This window comes from Schistocerca serialis, chromosome 7 (genome assembly GCF_023864345.2).
Source record: "Schistocerca serialis cubense isolate TAMUIC-IGC-003099 chromosome 7, iqSchSeri2.2, whole genome shotgun sequence".
NCBI lineage: Eukaryota > Metazoa > Arthropoda > Insecta > Orthoptera > Acrididae > Schistocerca > Schistocerca serialis.
In genome coordinates this window covers 506,981,536-506,988,419 of record NC_064644.1, presented here as the reverse complement: position 1 = coordinate 506,988,419, position 6,884 = coordinate 506,981,536, and positions in this window count along the sequence as shown.

Below are 6,884 nucleotides of genomic sequence, written 5' to 3'. Positions count from 1 at the left end.
GAACTTAGTAACAAAGCTCTGTGTATTGCTTATTGAGAGAATCCTTTATATGTAATTTAGACTGTAAGCCATATAATTTTTTGTGTGACTATCATTACAACTGTTATCTGGCTTGTTAACTGAACTCTCACATTTTAATGTCTGTGTATGATTTAGACTATAAGCCTCATGACAGGAACATAATAATTAAGAAACAAGGGCCATGCTGGACCGGAAATGTGCATTGACTGAATGGGCATCATCTAGAGTTCTAGAGAATCACTGCTAGATGCCAGTCCATGCATCTGCTCAGGCAGTTGAAATAAGATGGTCTCTGCTCAAAAGAAGGCATTTTGTGTGTTACAGTTTAGCAAGAGTGAGTCAGCAATTACACTTCAGCATGGGTTTTGCTAGCATTTCAAGATTGATCCATCTCGGCAAAAAAGCATTCTTTGTTGCAATAGTCAGCTTGATGAGTAAGGGCGTTTATGCAAATGTAAGAATCTAGGCTGAACCTGCACTTCTGATTAAACAGTGCAAATAGCTCAGCAAAAGATAGTGCAGAGTCCAGGAAAGTCTATTCCCTCCAGAAGCAGTGAACTTGTAATTCCCCATATGATGCTGTGGTTAGCGTTAAGGTTATATTTGGTCTATAAACCATTCAGGCTACAATTAGTGCAATGTACAGGATGGGCAGATGGGACAGCGGTGGGTGTTTTGGAAAGAGCAGGACAAAGTTTCTTTTGTAAGGTCATTTATTGGCAAAAGCTATGCTATAGGGAATACATCGTCAGGCCAAGGGAGGTGAGGGTGAACCAGAAGGTAAAGTATGGCGAAGGTTGGTGTCTGCGAAAAGTAAGTCCACAGTGCCACAGCACCGGGAGAAGTGGAAGATGTTCACTGCTACAGGGCACACGTCTGACTTGCAGGAGAGCAAGAAAACAAGAGAGCAGGCCCAGCGACGGGCGGCCGGATATATTCGACGCACCATGCAGCTTCCTCCACCCTGATTGGTTGGGATCGAGAAACCCGCAGGGGCAGCAATGAAACTTTCCAGAGTGTTGCTTGGTCAGTGATGCCTGTGACGGCGCTACTTCGTCAGCTCATGATGGAGGTGCGTCATCAAGGTGCCCTTCCTTGGTGCTGATTTCCTGTTACTAGACCGTGGGACGAAAGAATTTACAGGCAGCCAACACTGCTGGCCATGGCTTGGCCGTAATGGAAAAATGAAGCTACATCTGGGAGCTAATAAAATAAATTAAAATTTTCCTTCCGACTGGCCCATCCTTTACAGCAAGCTCTTAAGGCTGGTGATGAAAGGAAACATGCTGACTTCAGCAAAACTCTACTGGAAGACATAGAAGATGACCGATTTTTGACATGGTTAATTTTCTGTCCTGAAGGTATATTTCATGTTAGTGGTAAAGTGAACCATCAAAATGTCAGCCTATCAGTAGTTCAAAGCTTTCATGCAATTTTGATCATGAAAAAGCCTCATCTAAAGTGAACATTTTTTGTGTCATCTCTTATGAGAGTTCATGGTCTGTTCTTTTTTAGGAAAACACGGTGACTGTAAAATGCTATCTTCAAATGCTGCAGATTTGGCATTTCCCACAACTTGAGAAGGTCTGTAATGTCTTCATATTCCAACAGGTTGGAACTCCATCACACTGGGGCAACATTGCAGGACAATTCCTCAATGACATGCTGCATCAACATTGTATAGGGTACATGGGCAACAAGACACTGCCCAACATTTTTGGCAGCCAAGATCTCCAGGCTTAACCCAACGTGATTTTTTCTTGTGGAAGTAAATTAAGTAAAGTCTTTCCCCCATTTATCTCCTGACATAGATGTGTTGAAGAACTGCATAAGAACCATGGTGACTTCTGTCACTGTATATATATTACATAGAATTTATGATGAATTTACCTGTTGTATAGATGTTGTCCATGCTGCTGTGGTGGACACAGAGAACTTTTAATAACGTAACTAAACTCTTAAGATTTTATGAGTATTTTGCAATTTGTTTCTGTTTCATAAACTGTTTCCATGAATAAATATGAAGTTTTTAAATCAGGTCATTCTTTCTGATACACTCTAAAATAAAAACCACTCTTAAACAACAATGAAAAACAAAAATAAATTACCAGATTCACCACATATTCTGTTGTTAAGACTGTTTCTAAATGCTCCTTCATCCAGTCTTTTCCTCGTACTGCAAGCTCTACTTATTATGCCTTGTTGCTAAAGCAGTATAAAATACTGAGTGATTTGAGTAGTCACACATTCAGATACCTCAGGTGTGCTGCTGGCCATTACATGTTTCAGGAAGCACATTTTCCAGCACAATAATTAGAACAACATAAACATAAATAACAATAGTAGTCCTAGCTTACTGAGATACAGACTCCTTTTTCAGTTTAGAAAAGAGGGAACAGTTGAGGAAGGATGGTGCTGAGGGCAGAGCGTCTATTCTGGAACACAGAACAAGACAGACCCACCTTCTAGGAGTTGCGCATTTTGTATAGGTGAGTAGTGACCAGCCCAACTGTCACTTTGTGAACTGAACATATTTTTGACTGGATTTTGCTAAAAGTACATAATTTTCATTTCTTTTCATAACAAATTTCCTTCACGCAAAGTATCTGAGTGTAAAAAGCTTTATTTAAACTTATGAAATTCTATTTATTGTCAATGAATAATTCTCGTTTACATACTATTTTGGCAAAAATAGTCACATTCAGAAATTGCGTAATCATTTCTATTCATAAAACAAAATCTGGGGAGAGAGGTGTGTAGTACGTTGAAAGAAGGCAAGGACAAATATTTAAATGAATTATATTGAAGTGACATAGCTATGTAGAGAGATAGAATTGTCGGCCACTGCTTACCAACAGGAAAAGAAATGTGTAGTACTACCAATTGCTGTGGTAGTGTTTCTGTTTGTTCTTCCATTGTTTGCACAGATGTGGTTGGGCCATCTATACCTGTCATTCCTGGAAGGAGAATTGGGATGATGTTTACTTTAGATATTGATAGAACAGCTTTTATTATTTTGACACACATGAATTCTTTACCCCTATTATTTTTGGCAGGCCATGTTTTGTAAAGTGGTCTCTTACAGAGCTGTCAAGTGGTGCAAATTTTGCATTGGGAAATTATTTAAATTTTTTATAGACTTCTGTTAGTGTTTATGATTTGAATATGGATACAAAAATTTTAAGTCATGCCTCCATGGAAGAGCCACAACAAAAAATAAATATGTAGGTTACTTCAAAGTTTATCTTTTAAAATCCTTGTTGTCCATCTACCTTCATTGCAGTACATGTTGTTTGCACAACACACTTGCTTCCAGCCTGTAAAGATCTTTCAGTTTCTTAGAACTTCAGATATAGACACTCATGGCTTAGTGTTAGTACATCAAATTTCGGTGATTCTCTTCATGGCTATTTACAAAAACATGTATTTTATGATTTATCTTTGGTACTTGGTTATATTTATGATTCACATTTTTGCCCCATTTTGCTACTTTCCCGATCACATATTTTACTTGTTTCTTTAACCTCAGATTCATAGTTCCCACATTACATCAAGTGGCATTGAGTGACAAGCATGTGCAGTCTATACGTTGAGCATAGGTACACCAAATTGTTTCTGGTTTATCCATAAAACAACATTTTAATAGCAGGTTACAGGTAGTTGACTTCATTTAGGACCACTACAAAGAACTACAATTTAGAAATGGGTGCATCTGAGGAAAGTTAAGCCAAGAGCAGTACAAATAACCACCTCTGATTCTAAGGAGGCCTAGTGCTACTTAAAATCTGATACTTTTTTAAAAAAAAAAAAAAAAAAAAGAGGGAGAACTGCTAGTGTTTTAATTTAATTCAGTAGAATTCATTCAAGTTCTAGCCAGTTATTGCAATTTTATTGCAGTTTGTGCTCATAGGTTATACAGGAGGTATTCAGCTAACTGCTTAGTTATTTTTCCCTGGCCACATTCCTAGGATTCCTCTTTCAAATGGGGATTCATTATTTATTGTGCAGACTATACGCAGTAAAGTGTTAGAGCAAAGGAGAAATGACTGAGGAAAGGACTTTAAGGACTTTCTTTTCTGCTTCTGTTAACACAGTGCCTTCAAAGAGACTCAGTGGATATATCAAGCAGAGAAAACAGATCACATGATTCATGAATCCCATCTTATGCTACAAAGAATGAGAAAGGAAGACACATTCTGAAGGTTATCATATTTTACGGACCATAAGACACATATTTTTCTTCGAAAAATTGCCTCTAAAATTCAGTTGTGTCTTATACTCAAAATTAATACAAAAATGTCCAATGTTTGACTTAAAATTCCCACCATTCTTAAAAATGGCCATATATTTGATGCTGCAGAAAAACTATCTCTATCTGACAAGATTGGATTCAACTGGCAGCAACAGTGCACCGAGGCGATGAACAAGAGCTAAGGGGATTCACAGAGCTTGTTAACACTGTCTCCCTCCTCCCCCACCATCACAAACCCAGAACACTGTCCTGTGATGCGTCATTGCAATCTACGCTGCCAGTGAACTTGAATTGAAAGTGATTTGTGTTGTCAGTAACAGGGATTTTAAAGGTCAGTTCAGTTTTATAAACTAAGATTTTTTTTAGTCTGGCTTTGGAATCTAATAATAAAAATGGCAAAAATGTCTTTTTTTTTTTAAAAATTGCTTAAAAATTAAGGTGGGTCTTAGTCTGCAGCCTTTTATAGTCCATAAAATATGGTACCAGCACGTAACCGAGCAAGCTGACATGATGGTCAAGAATGCTTGTTGAGAATATACATCCTGGAAAATTAATATATCCTGTGAGCCATTGCCTAGCTATTGAGTCACAAGGTTATGTGTCGACGAGAGGAAGAGTGCATGTTAGTGAAGGTCAATAATCTGTGGTTGCTAAAACCAAATGTTCACAAGTTAAGTTCGTCTTTATTTTTACAGATATGGGATATAGTGACACACACCCCACTCTCTATGCACACCCATTCTCTCTAGGAGATTTTGTCTGATCCATAGCTTTTCACTCTGAAACCTTTTCTTATAGTGCCTATCAAGTACATATTGAAATATACCACATTTGAATGGTGTGTGCTCAATAGTCTAATAGCAAGGCAGCTGTTATATGTGATGTATTTTCACCATTAGGAAAGGTAACCTTGATCCAGGAAAAACAAAAATACAGTTAACCCTAATGTGCTCCACCAAAAGTGTTTCAGGCTGTCACTAATGAGAGACCTGTTGGAACAGTTATATGCGGTTGTTACTAGCAATTTTGGGGAATCCCTGGAATAATTTTCATCAGGAATTTGGAGATCTATAGTAAGTTCATGGAGAAGATAGAAATAAGGTGACATCTGGAACTATGGATGCAGCAGCAAGAGAAGATAAACATAAGGAATTGAGATGAACTAAATGATCTTAACAGTATTCAATGGCCTGGTTGTGTTAGAAGGGAGAAATTGGGATGGACTGAGGTAAGTTTCACATGGTCTATACCAGTGAGTAGAGTTTATGTGGGAGACAGATTCTTCAGTACCGGTATTAGATATCAGGTTGGAAATGTACAAACACAAAAATAAATGTGATTCTGCTATAGTGGTAGCACAGGTTGGGGCTGTGATATTATTACTCAATAGTGATGCAAAATGTGAATGGAAACAAGTGAGATGGACATTCACTGAAATAATATCAGTTATTATTTTAGTGTGTTATTTCTGGTAGTTTTGTATTATCCTTTTCATGTTTGATGTGTCACTGATATACATTTTCTCCAGCCTAATATTTCCCTTGTATTTAGAGAACTGAGCAAGATGATATGGATGGCCAAGAATGCTTGTCACGAATACATTTTGGAAAATTAATCTGGATCTCAAAATTCAATTACTAATACTTTATAGGCCCTCAGGAAATGTTTGTTAGACAGACAGCTGGATTTAACAAGCATTAAACTGAACTAGTTTCACTGGGTACACATCAGTCTGTGAGACCAGTGATCCTAGGCAGTTTAAAGTTTATTAGTTTTGAGGAAGGGCATGGCATCTCATTTTGCCACTGGCAGTGATTGTTGTTAGCATAATTTTACAGATGCTATTGTAATATAAACTGGGACTGACTTTGAATCTTGTTTCTCCTAAAATTTTATTGAAAAGTACTGACCATGAAATAGGTTGATAATTATTCATTCCTGTCTCAATATTATTCTTACAGAGGAGATTAAAATATTGCTCTGGTACTATCTCCTGGAGATGTATTGGTTTTCTGAGAAAAAAGTAGCATGAACTAAATTTACACTGAATGCTTGTAATACCACTTTTCTCCTATAGGTCTGCTGCAGAGCTTCTGAATTTGCTATGCAGATTGTCACTGTTATATTGAAAAAGTATTACAAATGTTAGCACTTAGTGCATAAAGTAAGTTATTATTAGGTCATTTTCATCAATACTTAGTTTTCATTTTGGACTTACATTGCATTCATTTTTAATAATATTCGAACCTTTTTAATCATCCCCACTGCTCCACTTTATTTTATTTAGTTCCTACTGTCAACCTTATTTTTTTATGCCCATTTTACCATGTTGCTTTTGTATTGCACTGGTGCTACATTTTACAGCTTAACTGAGAATGATCTTAAGTTAGTTCCATGTTCCATGGTTCATTTGCATGATAAATTGTAACAATGTGGAATGAGTCATTTTACATACAATTGCAAATTAAGTTTTAGATGTGGATAAATCCTGAAAATTTATATATATTTTTTTAAATATGCACAAGTGAATTAATAATTCCTACCCACCACATCTTACACATTACAGTAACAGAAATTCTTCTATAGAATAGAAGGACTATCAAGGAGAAAC